This window comes from Eschrichtius robustus, chromosome 9 (genome assembly GCF_028021215.1).
Source record: "Eschrichtius robustus isolate mEscRob2 chromosome 9, mEscRob2.pri, whole genome shotgun sequence".
Classification (NCBI taxonomy): domain Eukaryota; kingdom Metazoa; phylum Chordata; class Mammalia; order Artiodactyla; family Eschrichtiidae; genus Eschrichtius; species Eschrichtius robustus.
Window position 1 is genome coordinate 34,992,182 of NC_090832.1, and position 27,384 is coordinate 35,019,565.

Here is a 27,384-nt window from a genome sequence, read left to right on the forward strand (position 1 = left end):
TGTCCCACTCAGCTGTGTCCCTTTAGGCAGGAGATGTCTTGGTAGAACTCTTAAAATGTGCTCTGCTTTTCACAGTTAAAGGCCTCCTATCTCTATGTCAATTATTCCTTAAGTGGCTGTCATGACGTGGAATTTTATAGATCCCCTTCCTCTATATTATCACTAGGGAAATGTTGGAAGTGGGTGGGCAGAGACACACAGCAACTGGGAATTCGAGTTTTAACCAATCTTGAAAATAAGTGTTAACCTTCTTGTCTGTGCTGCCTAGCCTTTTTCTAATGTTTAGTCTTTGAAGAAAGGAAAAGGTTTTGCATGAATGTGTTGCAGCCAAATGATCTCTGACATTGAGAGATAAACAAAAAGGAAGATATTTCTGACTGGACCAGTAGGGAGAGGAGACGTGTTTACCTCTCTACTGATGTGCTCATTCAGTATTCACCTCGTGATCTCTTGGGTTCCAGGTCCTCATGTAATAAGCTTGGAGATCAGCCATCAACAGCTGCTCCCTCTCAAATCTGCTCTGTTGCCAGAAAATGGTGTCCGTAAAAAAAGTTCCCGGCATATTATTTCATAAAGTCTCCCCACAGCTTAGGGAGGCTTGGAGTGGGAGAGATATTATCTGAATTTGTTCACAACTCTGGTCAATTCAAGTGGTCTGCAGAGTATTAGAAAATTATCTCTCTGAAACTAAAAAGAAAAGCTCTGTCTCGGGATCTGCTTTAAATAAGCTATCAGTGGCTTCTGGAATATAAATTGTCCAAAAATCAATGGAAATGTGGTAGATATATAACACTTCCACACTTCCAGCTTCCTCCAAAGTGAATTGAAATGCTAACCTGGAAGATAACAAACACCAGAGAGACACTGTTGTTATCACATCCCGAAAGAAACCAATGGAAGGGGTTTCTAAACTGTTGAAGCAAACATAAAGTCCCTGTTGAATATCTGAAAGCTCTTTCTTTAATGTTCAGATCTGCTCGGGGTGGGAATGGTAGGGAGATTTTATGACAGATACTATCTCTCGTGATGCACTTGCCAGTTGTAGAAAAGGAGCTACGATACCTGAAATCTAACCCAGAAAATTGTGTGCTGATTTATTCTGATGTAGTTGTGTTCATTTCAACTTAGTCTTATTAGTCTTATCAGTTTTATCAGTCTTAATTCAGATAGAGGAAATATAGCATTTAGGACAAAAATACAAACCCTCAGTACTTAGATGCAATCTATGTAGATACAGAATATGAAGAACAAAAATATCTAAATTGAATCACCAATGAGTTATTTCCTTAAATAGTTGTTTGAATGTACAGACGGGCAAAGGCCATGTGTTCCCGCTATGTTGCATAGTCTAAGAGACAAAATCAAACTGGAAAAGTAGAGAAAACAAGATCGTCATGGCATCCACTTGTTATTTGTTGAGAAAGAGGAGATGCCTGCGGAGCCAGCGGGTATTGTGAGTGAGAGAAGTAGGCCGGGTATATTTCAGAATGGTCATTCAGTTTGTATTATTACAACAGACATCTTCAATGTATGGATTTCTATAGGGGTATTTTTCATCTCAACAAAAATATATCTGCTTCCCATTTTTACTAAAACACATATTCCTTTTGGTCCATTTGGCTTTTTCTGACTTTTGACTGAAATATGGATAGTAGATATTCTGCCATCTTCAGCTCTACTACAAGAAACGCAATAGCATGAAACTGATGATAAATGACAACTGTTGTTTGACATGGGGACCAGAGGCAACGATGTGGGGAGGCCGACTCCCACTTGGACCCGAAAGCACAAGTGATGCCCAAAGAGAATGCTCCTCATCTCCCAGTAGTGTTTGCCACATGAGAATACGGCCCAACAGTGTCTCATCTCTCAAGAGGATGCGGAAATCTAAACCTTTATGTGAACTCTTAAAATTTTTGAATATTAGCAACCAGTTAAATTCAAAAACAAAAATATACCCCTGACCCAACTCTGTGAAAAACAAAACCTGTCAGAAGGCTGCATCTGGTTGTCTAAGTTTGTGACCTCCATTGTAGAATAATTGTTGTTTTACTGTTCTGACTTTCTAAAAATGTGTTTTAGAGAAACATGAGTTTTAGTTGTCTCTAAATAGCTATCATAACTTTTTCATACTTGTTCTTGGTTTCCTATTTACCTTATTTTCTCACATATTTTTCTGTTTTAAAAATATATGTAGTTGAATCTTAACTCTTAAGATGAAGAAAAACAAGGTCGATGTCCCCGCTCCCTCCTACCTGGACTAAATTCAGAAGAGCATATTTCAGAAAGTAATTCACACATTTCACCTAATAAGCACCCCCAAAATGATGATTAGAAAATAATTCTTCTGGAAATAATAGTACTGAGAGCTCAAAAGGGGAGCCCTTGTTCTGTGAGCCATGGGATAGCCTGAACTGTTTTAGCACAAATGCAGTAAAGCATCTGTGGAAGCACCACACTCCAGATTGTGATGGTACATGCTGACTTACATGGCAGGTGCAAAACATTTTGGGCTCTTGCCAGCCCACGGTGGGAACCTGAACTCCAGTTCCATAAATCTAATTACCTGGCGCACAGTCAGCAGACTGGATTTCTCTTCACCTTCATGTTATATTCTTGGAATGATAGTGAGTAAGTATTTGTTAATTACTTGCTTTCCAGTGTTAAGTTCTGTATTGCCTGAGTGCTCAAATGTGGTCATTGAGGAAAAAAATACCTTCACATAAGAAATCCACATGAAATCATGGATGTTACAGGGATATTAGAGATGATCAAATCCAATGCCCTTATTGTTAAGTTTAAGAAAGTAAAACCTAGAGGAGTCATATGTCTATCAGTAAAGGGTCAGATAATAAATATTTTACGTTTTGCCCCCCGTTGGTCTTCGTTACCTTTGTCGTTAGACCTTCCTTAGAGAATGGCTAAAGGAAATTCTTCAAGCAAAAAAAGAAATAATTAAAAAAAAGAGGAAATTTCAAGCATCAGAAAGGAAGAACAGTGGAAAGAGCAGAATTATGGGTATATACAATAGAATATCCCTTTCCCCATGTATGTGTTTTATAAATTATATTTGATGATTGAAACAAAAATTACAATACCATCTGACATTCAAGAAAGTAATATTTAAAAGTAGGAAAGAAAAAGGGATCTAAATAGAAGTAAGGTTTCCAGACTTTACTGTAAGTGGTAAAATAATGATACCACTAGATTATAATGTCATATATTTATATTGTAATGCCCAGAGAAACCACTGAGAAAACTACACCAAGAGATACACTCAAAAACACTATATATGAATGAAGATAAAATCTTAAAACATGTTTACACAACACACAGGAAATTAAGGAAAGCAAAACTGGAATAAGAACGAGACAAAATAAACAGAATAATAATAATAAAAAGGCAGACTTAAGTGCTAACATACCATACTCAACAGAGACAGTACAAAAAAAGTAAAATTATAAACAAATATATCTCATGAATTTTACATAAAAATTTTCAACAAAATATTAGCAAACTGAATCCAATAAAGTAAAAAGAAATGCACATAACCAAGTGGGATGATTTCCATGTATGCAAGGCTGGTTCAACATTTGAAACTCAATCAATGTTATGCATCATATATCAACAAGCTAAAGGAAAAAAAAGCATATGATTATATTAATTTGAAAAACCATTTGATAAAATCCAACACTCATGGATGATAAAAGCTCTCTAGAAGGGAACTTCCTCAACTTGATAACATCTAAAAAATATTTACAGCTAACTTCATAAAAAATAGTGTTAAGACTGAATGCTTTCTCCCTAATCTTGAGGACAAGACAAATAAAATATCACTATTTTATTCAACACAGTACTGGAATTTCTAGCTTGCAATAAGGCAAGAAGAAGAAACAAAAGCCATACAAATTTGAAATATAAAATAAAACTTTTCCTGTTTACAGATGGCATGATTATGTAGAAAATCCCAAAGAACCTACAAAAATCCTAGAACAAATAAGTGAGTTAAGTAAATTCACAGGATACAAGATCAACACAAGAATGTCAATTGCATTCCTATACATTAAAAATAAAAGTTATGAAACTGAATAACACAATACCATTTATCATTGCTCATAAGAAAATGAAATACATAGATATACACTTAATCAAAACATGTACAGGATTTACATGTTGAAAATTACAAAATTCTGATAAAAGGAATCAAAGTATACCTAGACAAATGGAGAGATACATTTGTTCAGGGATTGGAAGATTCAACATAGTAAAAATGACAGTTCTTTTCAATTGATCTATAGGTTTAATGTAGTTTCTATAAAAATTTTCTAAACAGTTTTTTTAGATATAGACAAGCTTATTCTAAAATGCATATGGAAAGGCATAGCTAAAATAGCTAAATAATCTTGACAAAGAATAAAAATGTGTGGGGGAGGGAATCATTCCATCCATTACTGAGGCATCTATATTGCTATATTAATTGGAAGAGGGCAGTATTGGTTATAGAAAAAAAATAGAAGATTTTCTGGATTTAGGACTAAGCGGAGTTCTTAGACTTAGCCCCCAAAACATGATTCCTATAACTAAAAATTGACAATTTGGGCCTCATCACAATTAAATATTTTGCTCAGTGAAAACCCATGTGAAGAGGATGAAGGCCAGGATTAGAAGAAAATATTTACAAATTTTATATCCAGTAAAAGGACCAGCATCTAGAATATATAAAGAAGTCTCAAAACTCAACAGTAAAAAAAAAAAACAACACAATTTAAAAATGTGCCAAAGACATGAACAGACATCTCACTGAAGAGGATATACAGATAAGAAGCTTACTGGAAAGATGTTCAACATTGGTAGCCATTAGGAAAATGGGTATCATAATGAGCGTCACTGCACGTGCATCAGAATGGCTAAGACAAACCTTAGTGACCACATCAAACACCAAAAGTTGGTGAGGTTGCAGAGAAACTGGACCAGGCATATATAGCTGATAGAATGGTAGAGCCATTCTGGAAGAGCATGACAGATTCTTATAAAACTGAACATGCAATAACATACAACCCAGAAATTATGTTCCTAGGCATTTATCCCAGAAAAATGAAAACTTAATGTTCACATATGAATATTCATAGCAGCTTTATTTGTAATAACCCAAAACTGGAAACAGCCCAGAAAGCCTATACCAGGTAAGTGGTTAAACAAACTGTGGTATATCCCTACTATGGAGCACTACTCAGCAATAAAAAATAAAAAACTACTGATATAGGCAACAGCTTGAAAGAATCTCCAGGGGATTATAATAAGTGAACAAAGCCAATCCCAGTAGGGTACATGCTAAACAGCCAATCCCAATAAGGTATATGCTATACGATTCCACTTACATAACATTTTGAAATGACAGAATTTTAGAAATGGAGAATATATTACTTGTTACCAAGAATTTGGAAAGTCGGTGTGGTGGGTGAATGGGAGGTGAGTGTGGTTATAAAAGGGCAACATAAAGGATCCTTGTGGTAATGGAACCATTTGGTATCTTACCTGTGGTGGTGGGTGAATGAATCTAAATATGTGACAAAATTGGACAATGTTTCAAGTGACCTGGGTAGCTGCAGATAATAAGGGAAAGAATCCTTTCAATCCAAGACCCCAAAATAGGAAGAAGCTATGTGTACAGGGAAGAGAAAGTGGCCAGTGAGGCTGGCGCCCACTGAGCAGACTAGTACAATGTGAGGTCAGCAAGAGTGGTCCACGGCATGTGGGCTTAGTAAACCAGAGCCAAGAGTTTGGATATGTTATTCATCTTTGTCCTCCATTCTCTCCACCCTCAAAATGTAAAATCCATGGCTTAATGCATTGTATTACACATGGCAGATTTCAATAAATGTTTATTATGTGTAATCTAAGCCAGATCTAGAATCTAAGCCTCTTTTTCCTTCTGTTTTCCTCACAACATCGTACAGTGTCTCTGATTCTAAAAAAAAAAAAAAAAGCAGACAAATAAATGAAACCCACAGGCATCTGCTCCTGGGAACTTTCCAGGATTTTCCTTTGAGTACACTAGGTAGCTCATTCCCCTAAGTACTTTGGCACTTCATACGTAGTATTCATGAATTCAATGAACTGTTTAGTGAGTAGTTTGACTCTGGACCGTGAGAAACAAAAACTAAATCTGGGTCTAAGGAGACTATGGCAATTCATCCAGTTCAATATCACTGATGGAATATAAGCAAAATCTTCCTCCATTCCAGTCCAAACACATAAATGACAGCAACATATAAACATATAAGCACAGAGGCTACTATGAAAACTGGAAATGAAAATCTCATCAATCAGAAATGGAGAGGCTTTCCTAAAAAGCATATTGAACACCACAGCAGCGAGTAGGGGCTGAAACTGTGTAACCTGGGGGTGTCAGGGAAGATGGGCCAGCCCCAAACTGAAGTCACAGGGCTGACTGTGGGCTCTTGGACCACACTGTGTCTGCATATTGGAGCCTGAACTGTATCAGGGCAGGAGAAGAACAGCCTGCCCTTGACTGAAAGATGGCATCACCCACCTATACGTAATGGAGACTCAAAGTCGAGAAACATGTTACTTACTCTGGGTAAGAATCCTGAGATTGTATTAGATTCTTAAGGCTGTTGTAACAAATTACCACAAACCAGGTGGCTTAAAACAACAGAAACTTATTGTCTCAGTTCTGGAGGTTGGAAGTCTGAAACTGAAGTGTCCGCCAGGCCATATGCTCTCTGACACCTATAGGGGAGAATCCTTCCTTGCATATTCTAGCTTCTGGTGGGTTATCAGCAATCCTTAACACCCCTTGTCTTGCAGCTGCATTACTCTAATCTCTACCCACATCTTCACATGGTATTCCTCCTGTGTCTCTTCTCTTATGAAACCAGTCATGTTGGATTAAGGGCTCCCCTTACTACAGTACGACCTCATTTTAACTTAACTGCATTTGCAATGACCTTATTTCCAAATAAGTTCATATTCTGAGGTACTGGAGGTTAGGACTTCAACATGTCTTTTTGGAGGACACAGTTCAAGCCACAACACACAGCAATAGATAATTAACACACCCAGCCAAACTATGCACGTGTTGGGGGGGAATGAAGATATTTTCAGGCATAGTCATCCCATAACAGTGATGTATACAGAACTTCATCTGCAGTGGTTACTGCTAGACTATCCTTTTTTACATATTTATGTATCCATAAAATATGGTTTTATTGGATTTTAAATATTATATAAATGTTATAGTGTGGGTATCCTGCTGCTGCTTCCTGTTTTTCACTTGTTATATTCTTGAGATTTACTTACTTTGGAAAGCTAGTTCAATTTTTAAAATTTCTATATGGTATTTGATTGTAGACATATAACCTATTTTATCAAAATTTTCTCTCGTGGAGGAATGTATGTTATTCTCTATTTGCCTTTCAAGAGTGCATATTTTTCTCTACTGACCTTTTAAGAGTCATCCTCTGCCCTTCTCTACCTGGCTGTGTGTCCTGGGAAGCTGACCTCTTGGGACAGCATCACTGGTACTCCCTTGTTCTCTGACTTAGTGTTGGGTTTGGCCAAGGCCAGGCACCAATGGGAGACCAGGTGGCAGGAGGACAGTGTGGTGGTGCTTTCCCCCTGCTGGTCCACATTTTTTATAGTGGCTGCCCTCTACCAACCTTTTGGAGGGCAACATTTCACCTCTGACTTCAGCTCTCCAAATTCTAGTAACACTGCTTCATCCTTCGGGTCTCAAGCTGATAATGACTTTCATCCCTTGCTACTTCCTGGGTGCTTTACCAATCTTTGTTGGTCCCCTAAACTTGCTAAAACTTGTAAACAGTCCTTTTTTAAAATCTTTCTATTTACTGTTTGACTACACCATCTATTTCTTGTCCAAATCTTGACTGATACACTAACTGGTTCCAGAAGTTGCCCTAAGACACAGTCCATCAAACTGGATTACAGAACTAGGTCATTTATACATTTGATGAGTGCGTGGATGAACTCTTCACCAAGGGGAAATGGGACCTTGGTAATATGAGGCAAACAATAGCTGGTATCTTTATTAAAACAAGTCTGCCTCTGGCATGTGATATGTGCCTACTGAACTAGCAAATGTCTTTCCTTTAGTTTCCATCAGCAAGTATAACCTGCAACATCTCACCTTTGCCCAGGGGTTCAGCAGTACACCTTTGCTGTCTTTTATCAAAGCAATGTCTGATCTCTGTCATATTATAGTCTAGACTAGAGCAGTGATCCTCACCAAGTGTCATTTGTGACCTGGTTTCTGGTCCATGTTTCTTACATGTTCCCAATGAATTAGGGAGCTTGCACCAGAATGTGAACTATGGCACTAAGTACACTGTTCTGTTCAGCTGACAATTTTTTCTTAGCAAGACTTTTTCGATGAGGGAGCAGTGCATTGATTTACATTCTGGTATAAGCTCTTTTCATCATTGTCACAGACCACGGCTTTGAATAGCTGATATTCTGGTCTGGGGGGACCTTGATTACCTTGACATGGAACAGGGTATCATGTTGGGACATCAGGAAGAAACTAATAACCAGATGCCTTAGGAAGAAAAAGCGTAGTTGAGGAAGGGAGGCAACCATGTGAAAGTTCACAGATCTCTGATGTTATGAAGTTTCTAGTAGGACAATGGTATAAAAACGTCAAGATATTCCCTCTTAAATGAGAGACAAGTTGCCTCACTTTGCACAGCCCACAGCGGAAAGAGCCCTAGGACTTAACTTATCTACGGCATTATATTTGGGCATACTGCTCTGATCCATCTACAAGGTAACTTGTAAGGCTTCCTGTTGCAAGAGATATGTGGAGCAAGAGAGGGTCTGCAGCAGGTCCAAGTTTTTACACAAGGTGACCTGCCACTTAGGTCTATGACCCAGAAGACCGAGTAGTACTTGAAAAATTTGTGGCAGAAAGGGATGAAGTATGTGCCAGCAATAGTAACATCACAAAGCAGATCCCTGAGGTTTTGGAAGGAAGCCTATTTCCTCTTCTGCCAACCACTATTTTCCAGTGGCAAAGCTGCTTTGTGTTTACTACTAGGCTCTAATAGAAAAGAAACAGCCCAATATGGTGTAGAACACCACGTGACTCTAAGAATGGACTATAAGAATGTCTACCATCAACTGAAGACATTATGAAGTTGGATGTGTGCAACAGCATTCATTCCCTTATGAAATGTGATTGGTATGTATGTACGTGCAAGACTGAGCCTGAGCGGGTCAAGAAACCACAAGTAAATTTCAGGAGTGATGGCTCAGACTCCGCTGACATCTGCTCCTGCTCTTCACTTTCTCTTCCCTAACTCTTCTGGCCTTGTTGAGATCCTAAAATCATCGTGGTCTTATTAGTCAGTGGCCAGATTGTTGACATGTCAGCACCATTTCCAGCTTTCTTGTTTTGCAGAGTCTAGGACAAGGGTTGGCAAACAACTGTCTGTGGCCCAAATTCAGCCTGCCACCTGTTTTGCACTGCTCAAAGCTGAGAATGGTTTTTACAAACGTAAATGGTTGGGGGGAAAAAAAATCAAAAGAAAAATAAGAGTTTATAACATGCAAACACTATCTGAGATTCAAATTTCAGTGTCTCTATGTACTTCCTTTTCACACTACATTGACCAAGTCTAAAATATTCACCATCTGGCCCGTTACAGAAAAATTTTGTTGACTCTGATCTGGAAGCCTGGAAACTATGTTGCCCAAAATTCCTAGTAGATTAGATTCCACTCATGAGAGGTTCTCATAGGAGATTTAGAAGGAAGAAAAGAAGCAGAAGGTAGTTTTCTCCTGTGAGGTGTTAGGAAACTTCATGAGCTTTGGCAAGCAGCTGATAGGAGGTGTCGCTAGCAGCTTCTGGGCTTCCTCTTGTGAATTAGCCACAAAGGTCCAGCAGAGATCACAAGTGACTCCTGTACTTTATCGTATCCTGAATTTGAATGGCATTTTCCCCTAGGCTTCACTCTTCCCACCCTTCCAAAGACTTGTGTGGGCTTTGCATTCCCATATTTAATTCCTTCTTCCTGGAAGTACCTACATTAAGTATTTCTGATCTTCTACCCAAACCTTTCTGAGCCAATAAGAAAAGCACTGAATCACTGAGGGAAAGAGAGTAGCTAGCACATAGCTGTTGCCATAACTGGAATTATGTGTTCTGTGAGAGCATACAATAAAGGAATTCTTACTTATTCTGAGAAATCAGGTAAAGTTTCCCTGAGGAAGTGAAGACTGATCTTAGATCTGAAAGAATAAGAATTAACCAGGCAAAGGACTGGAACTTTCAGGCCAGAGGAAGTGTTATAGGAATGAAGGCTGGTATGCAAATAACCCTTTAGAAGGAAGAATATGGTGCTATAAAGAGAAAAATGCCAGGGGGACTGAAACTTCGAGAGCAACATGCAAGAGAAAGCTGGACAGAGAGAGAGAGAAAGGCCATGTAACGCAGAAGCTTCTAGGCTGTGTTAAGGATTAGTGTCTTTCTCCCATGAACTATGGGAAACATTTTCATGACCTCTGTTGGTCATGAAAACTTTATGAAAGAGATGACATGAGAGATGGGATTCACTAGCGGGTGGGAGAGTGGTGAGAGAGGAGGGCACTCCAACAATGGCACAAGACATCTTAGTGAATTATTTATCAGCCAGTGTAGCTGGAGCAGAGTATAGTGGAGATTAACTTAAAGACAAAGTTGGAGAACCTACCATGGCAAGGGTTTTGATTTTATTTTGTTGGCAATGAAACATTATTCCGGCAACCATAGAGACACTTCTGGAGATGGTTTTTGTAGTAAACAAACTGAAATATCCAATTTGAATTTAGGTTGAGAAATACTGCTGGCTTTTGTTAATGATAGTGTTTTTGTGGTTCTTGAAATGAGACAAGAGGCTTAAAGATACAGGAAATTGGTGGCTTTTGTAAAGACTTTACATTGTTTCATATTAAAAAGAGCCGCTGCGGGGGTTTCAAAGGAAATAGGTTATGGCACTTTTTAATATTAGATGAGTAAGTACCACATCTCCTAGGCTGTGTCTTCAGTATCCAGCACTGGCAATCTTATCTCATGAAGAAGGCAAGAAAAGGATGCTAATTGAAATTTGACACGCAGGTCTTGAGAGACATGCATGCAAGCAGTTTATTGGAGAAGTGGTCTTGAGAACAGCATATGAGAGGGGTGAAGAAAGCAGGATTGAGCAGAGGGAAAAGTTTAACCATGATGCAGTTGCAACAGAGCTGGGATGGCCCTTCAGAGTTGCAGGTTGCCCCAACGGAGGCAAAGAGGTTAGGTTTTGTACCCCTGCATCAACCAATCACTGGCACCAGACTACCCAGAGGGAAGGGACGTAACCTTGGATGAGGAAGCTTCCACAAACCAAGGGTAATTCTCAGAGAAGCGTTCAGCTAAGAGCTGTCAATAGTCAACACTTCTGACAACTGGGGAATGGGCACATAGGCTCCGAGGAGGGACCTGGGAGGTACACTGCAGCATTTATTACAGTTCACCCCTGTGTGTCTCTTGTATCCATTTACTTCACATAATGAATTTATCCCATCTGAAATCAGCTCTTCCAGGATTCTGGTTGGCCTCTGCTACCAGGAAAACATGCAAGAGAACAGTTAACAGCACAAACTGAAGACCCCACTGCTGCAGCTAAGTTCAGGGATATACATCATCTCCCTCCTTTACTACTCATTCTAGATTTACCTCACCATTGACTAGCTCTCTGCTGGTCTTGATGGCTTACGTGGTTGAGTGATGCAGACTCTTATCCATGAGGGATGAGAGCCCCTAGTCCTGTGCATTTCCCAAGCAATAACTGCTGTACTTGACTATTTACTGTCAATAATGAACATAGGAGAACCAACAGATGCCCCAGTGGGCCACTTGGATGCCAAATGAATTCTTCCCTATCCCTATTATGTACCAGCAGCCTTGCCTCCCTATGAATATCAGGATCAATTATACCTGCCATGATGGTGCCACCATTGCTTGCCTGCTGAACTCTGGGTACAAGAAGTTTGAAGTGTCCAGGGGTCAATTTTGACTTAAAGTTTGGTGGGACTCTTACTGTGTCCTCTGGCGGAAGGGTTCTCTGCCTGGAAACCAGAATATCTAGAGCCATGGAGTCTAGAGTTAAAGCTATAGGAAGCAAAACTCCGAGTAGGTCTCTGAGATTGATTATCATTAGAGACACTCTTACCTGCACCCCTTGGTTCCTGTGTCCAGGTGTTTATATATTGGGGACCAAGCACAATATAACGGATGTTGATTCAGGGGATGTGTCATATCATGAAGGATGGTGCCCCATTATCCAAGCTGGTGTCTCATCTGCACATTCCATCACCCCACCAAGCTGGTAGTTTCCAGGTAACACAGAATGTAACAGGACCAATGGAACCCATGACCATGTGCTCATGACTGGACCACTTTTTCTTTAAAATGTTTCCTCTGGTTTTGTTTGTTGTTTTGAGGGATCCCATGTTGGTAGATTAAAAACTCTGTAAATCTTTGTATAGTGATACTGGTTGAGGTCTTGAAAGCAATAAAGGTAACCCGTACTCAGAATAATTGTTGGTTCCAGTCAATATAAATCACTGGTTTTTGCGGTGTAGAAGGAATCCAATGTACTCAACTTGCCACCAGATGACTGGTTCATCTCCTCAAGGGATTGTACCATATTGGAGGCTCAGTATTGGTCTCAGTTGCTGTCAGATTGGACATTTGCCAGTGGCTAAGGACATAGGCTGTGTAAGCATCAATTAGCTGTTGAATTCTGTCCACTTGGTTGTGGTGGATATTCTCTGGTATTAATATACAATACAAGGATCTTCATACTCCGTATCCCCCTTGATGAATATAGCCAATACATCTTTCCCTGCAGTCTTCCAATTTTTCTCATACCAGGGCCCCAAACAAATAGCCAAGCCATCCGTCACTGTCCATGAATCAATGTATGTTCATACATGACTATTTCTCTTTCCATACAAAGTCAATGACCAGGAGCACTGCCCAAAACTTTATTGAGTGCTGTAATTTTCTCTAGCCACTGTCTTTCAAGGCCACCACTAAGTGGGGCTGTAGTGAAATAGCTGTCTATTTTCAGCCTATACCCATATGCTGAGTCAACCAATTTATGAATTTAGCTTGGCCTTTTCTCCTCCAACTTTAGATGGTCACTTCTCACTTAGCTATTGCTACTTGATGAGAGAAGAGTGTTGGTGCAACAGTAGTGGGTGACATGGCAGTCTGCACTGTTTCACCAGTATCTCATTCCAGTTCACCATTGGTAAAAATTCTAAGAATTGCACTGCAAATGATAGGGTCCTTATTGCCACATAGCCAGCAGTGGATCTGGATCCAAAATCACATTTCTGAGTTTGCTTCCTAGGTATACTCCTAGTACCAAATCTCTTAGGTTAAGTTCCACAGTGAATAGATTCTAAGACTCTAGCATCTGCATGCAGGTTTATTGGGGAGTGCTTTTACTGGGGAACAACACAAGTGAGGGATGAGGAAGGTAAAACAGGGCAGAGGATGAAACTGAACTGTGATTATTTGTAACAGAGGCCTCACCTGATCCTATGGATGTTTCTGAAACTGGGAGAGCCCCTCAGAATTGTCTCAGTTGAGTCAGGAGGATCAAGAACTTTGCACCACAACTTTGACTACTCATTAAATTCAAGCAGCCCTCAAGGAAGTGTTTTAATATTGACTAAGGCTATTTCTTTCAACCAAGGATAATTCTAGAGGTGAACTCAGTTGAGAGCCATTGGCAGCAACACTCCTAGTAGCTGAGAGAATGAATGCATTAGTTTTGAGCCCTTAACATTTATTTCAACTGAAGTAATAATCAAAAGTATGAAAAAAGTTACTAAAGTTACTAAAGTAATAATCAAAATATGAAACCAATATATATTTAGTCCTTTAAAAAAAGGAAAACATGCAGAAATATGTAATCTTGTAATATTTGTATTACAAGAAGTGGAAAGATAAAAGAACAGAAGCACTAAGCCTTTGGGGCCAGTCCACCTTTAATGATTTATATTTCCCCTCCAGCTAAATTTGACTTTAAAGAAATCCCTGCCCACCATACCGGGTTTGAAGACCCAGAAAAGACAAGCACTGAGGATTTTATAATAATGCTATAATCAACTTTGGGCAGAGGAAATTTTTCAAAACTGATACCTCTGACACTAGGAGTTCTGGTTCTTAAGGAAACACAGGGGAACTCTCTTATAATTTCATAACCACTTTTAAAGAATTTTGAGTAGTTCCATTTTGCCACTTGAGACATCTCTTTTACATAAAAATTAGAGAAAGCATAGACTGCATCCTAAATGTTTGGTTTCAAGTCCTATCTGCCACCTAATAGCTGGATGACAAACAAGTTTTTAAATTTCCCTATGCCTCAGTTTCCTCATATTTAAATATATGGGAAAGATAATGAACCTACCTCACGGGTTGATAGGATTAAATGAGCTAAGAAAAGTACTTTGTATGGTGACTGACATCACTCAATCAATGATTGTGGTTATTATTTTGTTGTCTAAGTAGGTGTTTTGCTATCCCTTCATACATAATCTTGATAATCTTATGGTATTTTAGCAGATTAGACACACTGTGTCTTCTCTATTGTGTTGTGCTGGTCTTTGCCGCATATTTTGGATTCCACATATTGCTGTTGGGGCAGATGCAAACTGGTTCACTGAGATTAGCTGTGGAATCTGTGTCAAAAATAACCCATTTATGCCAGGACTGACACTACAAATCTAGACCCTTGGTACCAAAATAGGAAATGGATTCTTAGCCCAGATTTTGCCATATTTTAGTGTTTTTAGAGATCATGAGGATTATGTTATATTCCTTTTTAATTATTTATTTTTGGATATATTAAGGCTAGATAAAGTACGAGTGCTATCATTGTAACATGTTTACAGAATAATCCAATCTTGGTAGGGTACAAGCAGGAAAGTTTAATTTTTCTTCACTATTGCTTTCAACCTGTTTGGCTTGATCTAGTCTTCTTCATCCCTTGATGAAGAAGGGCAGGCAGATGTCATAGCTTCCTGAGAACTTTCAACTAAAAGGAGTTTATGTGTTATAAGTTCCACAACAGACTACAACATGACTTACATCTTAATCCAGTTTTTAAAAGCAACTCCCTCCCCTATCCTAACTCACGCTGACCTAGGGCTTGTGGTCTTGAATTAGTGGAGGGCCTGTTCATTTATTCCTCCTCCCTCTTACCTGACATGAAAGAAATCTGAAGCAGCACAGTGAAGGAGAAAAGAGATTAGAACCAAAGTGTAAGCTTTTAATTTACTTTGTACTTCTTTGGTCCTGCAAGTTTATTTTCTCTTGGCTACTGTTGATAGGTTGTCAATGCCTGCTCTGGGACAGACACCCAAGTGCCAGTTTGTGCTGCATTTCATTCTTTGGCGGAGTTGTGGGGATTTCTGCACCGCATGGTTTAATGATATCGACGATGTCCTCTCCGGCTGACAACTTGTCATGCCCAACTCAGACCCTACACCTGGTGGGTTTATTCCACAGTCTCTCACTTTTGAGCTTCCACTGCGCCAGCCATCCACCTTCATAAATGGGGACCTTCAACATAGATTCATCCTGGCTCTGTCATGGCAGACTGTTGGGAGTTGTGACTGTTTATGGCTCCCTACCTTCAGGCCCTGCAATAAGGGGCTGCTTCACTTAACTTCAGCGTTATCCAGATACGAGGTAGGTATATGATTCTATGTCTGTGTATGCTCCCAAACTCCAGAGGACACAGGTTAAGCTACTGAGAATTCTCTCACTGCACCCCAGCTTGGTGCAGTGAGCTTGGGAGGGTCTATGAGTTTCTGACGCTTAGCAAATATGGGAGTGAGATGAGCATCTCTGGATTCTTCTCTTGGGCAGCACAGCTCTTGAGGAGAAGAGGGATGTGAAAAGAAGAAAGGAAGATGGGAAAAGCCACAGCCCTTTTCTTCAACCTAGTAATGATTATCTGAAAAGACAACTATTTTTACTTCCAAGAAACCCTTTCCAAACTTCTGGTCTTCTCTGGATGTGGGTGATGGTCTGATGATGGCAGAATTGTTTGACATACCTTCAAAAAAGCCCCTCAGAGATGTGTATATTGGTCCTTCTTTAGGCTGAGTGGGTTCCTATCATTTATGACTTATAAGGTTGGTAATTTAGACAAAATTCTGAAAGATAAAAAAAAAAAATTCAATTTATCTCTGGGGTATGGTGGATAATTTATCTCTTTGTTCTTTAGCTTTCTCATTTGCAAAAGGGATAAGATAATAGTACCTACATAGAGAGTTGTTGTGAAGCTTCAATAAGGTAATCCATGTAAAAGCTATAGCTGTTTAACACACTTTTTTTTTTTTTTTAAACAAAGCAAATGGAAAAACCACAAGGCAAAGCAACCCCAGGCCCCAGGATGGGTGGCACCGGGCGGGCAAGAGCTCCCGCGGCTCTGGGGATGAGCGGTGGGCGCCAGGGGGCGTGGCTGCGCTTGCGTGACGTCCTGCTGCCGGCGGCCGGCGCACGTTCCGCACGACGCGCTTCACCGACGCCCTCGCGCAGCCCCTTGCCAGTGAGGGCCGAGCAGGCCTGGGTCAGGCTGGCGCGCCCGCCCGGTCTTGGAGGTGCAGTCCCTGAACGCGGTCTGGATGTCGAGGATCCAGAGGCAAGTCTCAACGTCCTGCTTGCTGGCCAGCACCAGGATGGGGACGCGGCCCAGCGCCTCGCTCGTGACCATCTTCTCCAACGCTTGGACCCGGACAGTCTCTCCTCCTCCGTGGAGGCCATGACATAGAGGACGCCGTGGCCCTCTGCTTGGTCCTTGTCCCACAAGGACTGCAGCTCTTCCTGCCCCCACCCCCCACCCCGCCCAAACCCCGCAGCAGGAGGCGAGCCTTTCCTGCGTCCACAGTGCCGATGTTTAGACCCGCGGTGGTGGTGATTTTGGACAGAATCATCCCCTTGGAGTTCTTATGAAACCGGGTTTTTGACCGCTCCAAGACAGTAGTCCTCACGGCGTTGTCCAGACCCAGGATCAGGATGCAGTACTGGTCCTTCAGAAGCATGTCCTTGTACAGGTCTGACATCCTGCACCCACCCCTGGCCCCTGGAGCCACCGCGCGCCCGACGGCCCGTGGGCCGTCGCCAGCACAGTTCTTCCTACACGGTAAGAATTCAATCAGGGTGAGCCACCATCGTATAATCTGGTATCTTTATTTCACTATAAATAAATGTTGATGGAGTGTATATTTATTCGTTTACTTAACATATATTTACCAAACACTTAACTGTCATAGGAACTTTGGGGAGAGGTAATGAACAAATGAGCCGTCCTGAAGCTTATGTTCTAGCGGGGGGAGGGAAATAATAAACAATCGAATAAAATGTATAATGTGTCGGATAAAGATCAGTGCTATGAAGAAAAATAAACAGGGGGAGTGGATCAGGAGTGTGGAGAAGTGCTGCTATTTTAAGTGATGTAAGGACTCACTGATGAGGTGACATTTGAGCAGAGATCTGAGGTAAAGAATGTTATTCAGCATGTTAGCAGAAAATGTGTTAATTAAATTCAGTATTACAATCTCCAAAAGTGTGATACTATTTATAACTCAAACAGATAACTAAGCCGTATGCCCAATGAAGAAAAAAATTACCTTGAATCGAGTAGATTAATTCAGTTATTCAGGAGAGAGTTTATACTGTATATTAAAAGTATATATTGGTCCAGCCTGGAAATCTTCCTTTTTCTTGCCTTTTAGCTTGTCTTGTGATTTTTTTTGTTTAAGGTCAGGCATGAGATAATAGGAATTATAAACAGGCCCTTAGTGTGAGTGAGGTTCTATGTTAATCTGGCTAGAAGTTGGGCTGTGTTTAATGTTTGCTCTAGCCGTAGGTGCCACTGGCTTCAGATTCCTGGAGTGTACTTGTTTTTGTCTCCCTGTTTTTGGAAGCTTCCCTAAGAATTACTCCTTAGATAAAGTCTGCACCTTGCAGCTCTTTCAGTGTTATCTATTGTTATTATACTGGAGTCCTGTTGGTGTGGTCGTAGGGTGTGTGGGTGGAAAAGTGATCTATAATCTTATGATTAAAAGTCAGTCATTTAGTGGGCCTGTGTCCCTGGGTTTTGACTTTCATGAGTGTTTCTTTGCTCTCTTCTTTCCCCCTTAGGTGAGACAGGAAGGCTAGAGGGAGCTGGAGGTGGGTGAAGACCCTTCCTTCTACCTAGGGTAAGTTGCTGGTAGAGTCTTTTTCCCTGGAGAGTAGGCCTTTGTTATAGAGAATGCTCCAGATGTATTTCAGAATGATTACTTTTCCTCCGCCTGCCAGAGCCAGGATGGGATAGTTCATAGCTGTTCACTGAAAACCTGGAGGGTTCCCAGAATGAAAACCAATGAAAGTATAGGAGCAAGATCTTATTTTTAAAAGAATAATTATTTACACACAGCTTATTAGAGATATGCACAAGTCATAAGTGTACAGCTCAGTAAATTTTCACCAAGAGAAAATACCCATATAACCAGCAACCTGATCAAGAAATAGAACATTGACAGTGTCCCAGAACCCCACTAATGACCACTTCCAGTAACTATGCTTTCCAAGGTAGTCATTATCCTAACTTCTCACAGTATAGATTAGTTTTGCCTATTTTTGAGCTTTATATAAATGAAATCAAAAAGAAGGAATTCTTTTGTGTTTGGCTTTATTTCAATCAACATAATGTTTGTAAGATTAAACTGTGCTATTCCATGTAGAAGGAGTTCATTCACTCTCATTACTGCATAGCATTTCATTGTATGAATGTAAGATCATTTATTCATTCATTCTGCTGTGATGAACCTTTGAATTGTTTCCTTTTTTACTTTTTTAAGGAGAGTGCTGCTATGCACTAGTGTACATGCCTTTTCATGAACATATGTAGTTGTTTCTGCTAAGTGTATATCCAAGTTTATATCTAGGAGTGGAATATACATATTTGTCACTAGTAGATACTGAATGCCAAATAGATGTGCAAGTGGCTGTAACACTTTCAACATATGAGAGTTTGAGTCGCTCCACATGCGCACCAATACTTGCTATGATCAGTCTTTTTCCATTTAGCCATTTTTGTGCATGTTATGTGAAAAGAGCAGCTGATAAAATGTAAAACCTACCTGTTAGTTTTGAATATTGTCTGCATGCAGTCTTGAACTCCGAGTTTTGTACATATTTGAAACCCACTGTGGAGACCTATTGCTCAGAGGAAAGATTCCTTCCAAAATATTACTGCTCATTGATGACGCACCTGGTCACCCAAGAGCTCTGATGAAGGTGTGTAATGAGAATAATGTTTTCATGCCTGCTAACACAATATCCATTCTGCAGCCCATGGATTAAGCTTGGAGTGATTTTGATTTTCAAGTCTCATGATTTAACAATATATTTCATAAGACTATAGCTGCCATAGATAGTAATTACTCTGATGGACTGGGGTAAGGTAAATTTAAAACCTTCTGGAAAGGATTCACCATTCTAGATGTCATTAAGAACATCCGTGATTCATGGGAAAAGGTCAAAATATCAGCATTAACAGGAGTTGGGAAGAAGTTGATCTAACCCTCATGAATGACTTGGAGGGGTTCAAGACTTCACTGGAGGAAATAACGGCAGATGAAGTGGAAATAGCAAGAGAACTGGAATTAGAAGTGGAACCTGAAGATGCAACTGAATTGCTTGCAATCTCATGATAAAACTTGAATGGATGAAGAATTGCTTTTTATGGATGAACAAAGAAAGTGGCTTCTTGAGATGGAATCTACTCCTGGTGAAGGTGCTGTGAAGATTGTTGAAATGGCAACAAAGGATTTGGAATATTTCATAAACTTACTTAATAGAGCAGCAGCAGGGTTTGAGAAGAATGACTCCAGTTTTGAAAGTTTTATTATGGGTCAGATGTTATCAAATGGCATTGCATGCTACAGAGAAATCGTTCGTGAGAGGAAGCGTCAATAGATGCAGCAAACTTCACTGGTGTCTTATTTTAAGAAATTACCACAGCCATCCCAGCCCTCAGCAGCCACCACCCTGATCTGTCAGCAGCCATAGACATCGAGGCAAGACCCTCTACCAGCAAAAAGTTTACAGCTTGCTGAAGGCTCAGGTGATGGTTAGCATTTTTAATTAAGGCACGTACACTGTTTTTTAGGTGTAATGCTACTGCACACTTAATAGACTACAGCATAGTGTACACATGACTTTTATATACACTGGGAAACCCAACAATTTGTGTGACTCCCTTTATTGTGACATTTGCTTTATTGTGGTAGTCTGGAACTGAACCCACAGTATCTCTGAGGTATGTCTGTATTTTCTGCGCCTAATTGGGTGAAGAGTATCTTACTTTGAGGTGGTGACCAAAGCATAAATGTCAAACAGATGCCTGCCCTTGTCAGAGACTCCCTCTTCCCCTTCCATGTACAGGAATCTTGTGTGTTTAGCGTTGGCCAGGTTTGCCAGTGCTGTTCAGTCCGAGATCTCAGAGCTGGTACCGGCCCCCAGTGTATGCCCTGAGATTGGAGAATGCTCTGCACCCACCATGTTATTGGTTTTTTATGGTACTCTGGCACTCTGGTAGACCTGTAGGCCTGAGAATTATAAGGGTGGACTGCAAGGCTTGAGTGCTTCCTCCTGTTGTCCCAGGTAGATGGGCCTTCAAAGAGGGAAGCTCCCTCTCATCCCTCAGTGTAGTGTCAGAGAAGTTCAAAGCCAAAACTGTTTTGGGTTCCCAAGGCTACAGCTTCTTTTGTTACAATAAAGTGTTGTCACTGCATAATGCACTGTTTACAGTGAAAAATAGGTAATATTAACAGCAAGAATTTATTACATTGCTTTTAAGCTTAGCTTATATAACAGACATGCAGTGAATAATAGGTGCTATTATTAACTTCATTTCACAGGTAAGAAAATAGAGGCACAGAGATGTTAAGTAAATTACACAAGATCACATAAAACAGAAGAATTGTCCACAGTAAATAAGTATCATCATTGATGGTCAAGTTCACAGAGATGTAGTTGGATTATTCCACTCTTCTTGCCATGCTGATGGCTGCTCGTGCAGATTCCTGGCCTGGGCAGAGGGGATAAACCCCACTCCTCCGGAGATACTGTGTCAAGAGATCTCCATGCAAAAACTGGCCAGGGGGGGCTTCCCTGGTGGTGCAGCGGTTGAGAATCTGCCTGCCAATGCAGGGAACACGGGTTCGAGCCCTGGTCTGGGAAGATCCCACATGCCGCGGAGCAACTAGGCCCGTGAGCCACAACTACTGAGCCTGTGCGTGTGGAGTCTGTGCTCCGCAACAAGAGAGGCCGCGATAGTGAGAGGCCCGCGCACCGTGATGAAGAGTGGCCCCCACTTGCTGCAACTACAGAAAGCCCTCGCACAGAAACGAAGACCCAACACAGCCATAAATAAATAAATAAATAAATAAATAAAAAAAAAAAAAAAAAAAAAAAAACTGGCCAGGGCTGTCAGGGCTACAGTTTTTGTGATGCATTCACTTCCCCAGAGTGTTAGTCTATTCTGCATCAGATCTCCTTCCAGTTTTTTCAGCTCAGAGATCAAACATTTTATCTTTTCCTTTTCCTCTATTCCAATCCACTGCTTCTGTCTCTTGTGGTAGTTTTATTTTAGGTTCTCCATTGTCCTTCCCTGTAACTAAACCTTAGTCAGGCCTTCTCTTTCTCTCTCCAAAAGGTTTCCTTAGTTTTATGATTTTCTCACTGAATGTAATCCTGAAGATGATGCAGTGTGCAAATAGGTATAACATGATAATGATGACGATGACGATGATGATGATGATGATGATCGTGATGATGATGGTGAAGAAACTTTCCTACTATAATACAACTTTGAATCAAACTTTGGCCATAGTATATAATATTCCAGATATGCTAGTATCAGTCAAGTCTGTCTATTTAGAGCTTCATCGTGAATAGGGAGTAGTCACAATATTTACCCCTAAGGCTTGGATAAGTGGATTTGAAGTTTCTTCTGGTTGTATTAGAAGAAAGATTATTGTTAATTTCTAACTTGCCAAACAGCTACACAAAGTTCCTGCTGCTTCATGTTTGCCGTGCACACCATTTGTTAAACAGTTTCTCACTGCACACATCTTCCCTCTGAAGGACTCCTAAGAACCCTTGACTGCTGTTTTGATTCCATGAGCATTTTTTTGAGAGCCCGTATATGTTATGTATAGTGTTGGGAGACCCAAACTCGAGTTAGACAAAGTCCCTTTCTCCAAGGAGCACTTTCGATCTGTTTGGGTAATAATCTCTGGGTCTAAGAGTAGGATATATCTAATACAAAAATGTGTTCCTTCCCTCAACTAAACTTCATCTAACAAATGAAGACATAAGTGTCAAAAGGCTAGATCTCTGATTTTCAGTGGTTAGCAAAAAAGAAAAAATGTTTCAGGTTTAACAGCTATATACAAAATATGTAAAGACACTGGATTGTCAGATAATTATGTCACCCAGTTAAATTTGAATTTCAGGTAAACAATGAATATTTTTTATTTTTACTTGCTAAATGTAGCAACCTTAACAAAGTGAGAATGTGTGTTAATTCCTGTTTATGATAAATATTATTTTTTCAAGAAGGAATGACATAGTAGAAAAGGAAAGAGATTTGGAATCAGCTAGATGTGGATTAAAGTGTGATTTTATCAGTATTTTGCTAGGTGACAGTGGGAAAATAATTTGTCTCTGAACCTCAGTTTTCTCACAGAAATGGTAACAATTATGGTCAAATGTTGTTGAATGGCTCATTAGTGATATATAAAAATAGCTAGCATATAGTGGGGACTGTATTATTTTCACTTGCCAGTGGTGGTAATAGTAATAATAATAATAATAAAAAAACCTAACATTTATTCAACACTATGTGCTAAGGACTCCACATGTATATATTAACCCATTTCATCCTCACTACAACTTCTTGGGGTAGATAAACAATTTTTTTTGTTTTAAAGATAAGACATATGAAGCACAGAAAGGCACACAGCCAGTTTATGTGCAAAACAGGATTAAACATTATGCCATAGTGTCTTTCCTCTATACACCATTTGGAAACAATGATTTTAGACAGACTAGTGTGACTAGCAGCAATACAAATATTTGATGGCTGTTGAAGATCAGAGATGCTCAAAAGAACATTAGTGTGAGAGGCAGAAGCATAACTATGGACTCCTTTACCACCATGGGCCAGCAGAACCAACTTGTCAGAGTTATTGGTCTTTTCAGTTACATCTTGGGATGGAGATGCTTGTCACTGCTACTGCTGCTGTTGATGATGATGATGATAATAATAATAAAATAATAATAGCAGCTAACATATATTGATCATTTACCATGGGCCAGACCATAGTTTAAGCATTTTACATGATTAATCTACTTAATCCTTACAAGATTTATAAATAAGGAAACTGCGTCTCAGAGAATTAAATAATTCACACAGTTCAATCACCTCTCTTTTACTTCAACAATGAACATTTACAAAACCTGACCATAGCTATAATTAATCCTTTATTCCTCTATGTTCCTGTAGAATTAGTCACTTTTAAAGTACTTCTCATAATGTTAATTAAAACTTTTCTACTTTTTCCTTGAGAAAGAGATTCTTGTTTTACTTTTCCCTGTATCCTCCCAGCATTCTACATTGGATATGGCTGTTCTGGTTATCTATTGCTACATGATAATCCATTCCAAAACTTAGTTGCTTAAAATAACAATATATCTTTTATCTTTTCTGGGTGTTGACAGACTCAGTGGTTGGTTGTTTCTTAGGGTCATTCATGTGGTTGCAGTCAGATGACCTGTGGCTGGAGTCATCAGAAAGCTTCCTCACTCACGTGTCTGTCACTAGGGCCCATCAGCCATCTCTCCCACATGGCCTCTGTGTGTGGTTAGCCTGGGCTTCCTCATACAGTGAGACTCAAGGCCATTAACCTTCTCACAAGGTGACTGACTTCCCCCCAGGACAGGCATTTCAAAAAATACGAAGTAGAAGCTACCAGTTTTTCAAGGCCTGGCTCAAAAAAGGAACAACATTAATTCTGCCCAGTCAGTTATTCTGATTGGTCAGAGCTTTTGCAGAGCCCATCTAGATTCAAAAGGAAGGAAAATAGACACCCCCTGCCACCTCACCAGATCTCAATTTGAAAAGTGTCAAAGAATGTGTGGCCATCTTTAATCTACCACTCTGGAGTTCCTCAGTAAGTGTTAGATAGGTGGATTAATGGATGGATAAATGATAAAGATCTAGGCCAAAGAAAGCAAATGGATGAGGAGAAATGAGGGGTAAAGATTAAAAATAAAAATATTTACAAAGAATACTACTAGTTAAAGTTTACAAGTACCTGGGAGCATGTGTCATGTTCTAGATATTACAATGGAAAATATATAGGTAAAAGATACAATACATACATATGATAAATATGACACAGGTTCTTCCTTTTCATACTAATACATTGGAATGGAGGTATTTGGAAAATTTTAATGGGCATAATGGCTCTTGGCATTGCCTTTTGATCAGATTGGCTTATTCTTCTCTCCTATTTTCATTCAAGTGTTTCTTCTCCACTTAAGAGTTTACTTTTGAAAAGTCAGAGACTTGGAGCACTCTACCGTTTTCCCCCATGTCTCTCCTATTCTTTTGCCTAAGAAATTTCAAATAATGTAGTGGTTTTATAATTTTTTTCTTTCCCTAAATGCTGAAAGTGATTCTAGACCTCAGCTTCCATTTTATTTTGAAGACTTCTACATAGTAGGTAGAAGAATTCAGTTATTTCATAGCCATAATAACCAGAACAAACTTCCTTGACTCTTTTTTTAAAAAATTTTTATTTATTTATTTATTTTTGGCTGTGTTGGGTCTTCGTTTCTGTGCGAGGGCTTTCTCTAGTTGCAGCAAGCGGGGGCCACTCTTCATCGCGGTGCACGGGCCTCTCACTATCGCGGCCTCTCTTGTTGCGGAGCATAGGCTCCAGACGCGCAGGCTCAGTAGTTGTGGCTCACGGGCCCAGTCGCTCCGCGGCATGTGGGATCTTCCCGGACCAGGGCTCGAACCTGTGTCCCCTGCGTTGGCAGGTGGACTCTCAACCACTGCGCCACCAGGGAAGCCCTCCTTGACTCTTGATATGTTCATTGATGCTTCTGTCTCAAACCTTCTGTCCCCATCTCTGAGAAATTGCTTTTTAAACTTGCACAAATTATTTCAACTTCCTCACTGCTTCTTAGAGAAGAGTAGAGAAAAATATGGGACATGAACAGGGACATAATGAGAGAGTAAAAACCGCCAGGACTTTAAATGTTAAAATCAACAAAATATGCAAAATGCCTTGAGGCAATGTAATATCACTGTCTCACAGAAGGCAGAAAATTACTAGGAGAAATTTAAATGATGTGCTGGAGAATGTCAACTGCATTCGGAATGGAGCTTTGGATTTTTATAGGAATTGAATACACATTTCAGTCATTAAAATGAAACACTCTGAAATTGTTTCAGATTGAACTTTACATGGGCTGAGGAAGAAATTACAATTAAATATATCACGCCAAGTTTTTAATTTATGAAATGAGACATGGGGTTTTCTGAGAAAGGAAATAAAATGAAAGTTTGTCTCTAGAATCCCTTCCATTCCTAGGGTGTCAAATTTGGGGACCAAAATTTCACCTCCATATCCACCCCATTAAAACCCTGTGGGAAATGATGTAGATATGACCTTCAGGGGCTTCTAGAGAGTGAGTAATAACCAGACGCAAACAGATAATAAATCCTCTTTGCAGTGATTTGTTTTCAGGTGTTTCTTCTTAATAACCCCTGAACAAAAATTACAATCTCCTCTCCGCTTCACTGTACCTCCACTGCTGGGGTCATGGGCTTTACTTGGTTACCACATTCTGCTTTTTATTTCTGATCTCATTATATTTCTATTTTGTTGATTTTGCGTCTCCTCAGTTACACGTATCTGGGTTTCTAACCTAAATGCAATTCTTAATTGCCCATTTAATTGATGATGTGGATGTGGCATCCTTGACCTTGGACAGTCACTAGTGAACCACCCAGTTAACCAAAGAGGCCCAGACTCTTTCCGGGGAGTCTTCTGAGACATTCACTCATGAACTGGGCCTCTGTGTCCCCTGCTCAGAAATATACAAAATCTCAAAGGGACTGCCAGGTATATCACCCGCTTTGCCCTGCAGATGGTAGGGGCTTCCAGCCATCCAGACAAGAATAATCCTCTGAGGATCACAGGTAACACAGGGATTCTTGACTGAGGTGACACCACCTTTTTTATCCAATTATCCTTCTAACACACCACATCTTAAAAATCCCTTCCCAAATACTCTATCAACTTTGTTCTTCCCACTGGTCCCCACCAAACTTCGTTTGCTACCTCAGGTTGTTTTTAGATTCTGCCCAGCATGTTTTTTTTGTTTGTTTGTTTGTTTTGTTTGTTTTTTTTAATATCCTTTTCTTTCCCATATTACAACCCACAACAACAATTAGAGATCTTTCTTCAGCTGTGGGAGGTGAATCATTCTTTCAGTTAAAAATAAAAATGTGTAGTTACTCACACAAATATGATATCAGAATCTGGGTTCTTAGAAGATAATAGCCCAGCTTCAGAAAGAACTTAGTTCTTTCTATGCCTCTTCCTTTTCTCAGTCCTGTCATTCTTCTCTCACACCTCTGAGACCCAGTATACTCATTTTTCATTTTCTTGCTCTGAAGGATTTGAAAATTCTTTCTTGCTCTGAAGGATTTGAAGGATTTGAAGGATTTGAAAATTATATCAAGAGTAATTGGCAACACAGAAATTTTCTCAATGCAATAAAAAATCTAGCAGTAGGTAATCCTGGATTGGTATAGCAACCCTGTGATACCCTTAGGATGATCCAGTTCCTTCTGTAATTCCTTTTCTTTTAAATAAACTTCTTATTTTAGAATAGTTTTAGATTTACAGAAAAATCATAAAGATCATACAGAAAATTGTTATGTATGTCCAATTTCCCATTATTAACGTCTTGCATCTTATGTACATTTGTCACAATTAACAAATCAATATTGATACACAATTATTAACTAAACTCTAGACATTATTCAGATTTTATTAGTTGTTTCCTAATGTTATTTTACTGTGCCAGAATCCCATCAAGGATACTGTATTACATTTACTTGTGACATCTTCTTAGGCTCCTCTTAGCTGTGACAGTTCTCAGACTTACCCTGTTTCTAATGACCTTGACAGTTTTGAGGGGTATTGGTCAGATATTTTGTAGAATGTCCC

At 39.8% G+C, this 27,384-nt stretch overlaps 1 pseudogene; it reads right to left on the reverse strand.

Annotated features, from left to right (window-relative positions):
• Positions 1–16,398: 16,398 nt before the first annotated feature.
• Positions 16,399–17,142, reverse strand: LOC137769111 (ADP-ribosylation factor-related protein 1 pseudogene; annotated as a pseudogene).
• Between the last annotated feature and the right edge of the window lie 10,242 nt (positions 17,143–27,384).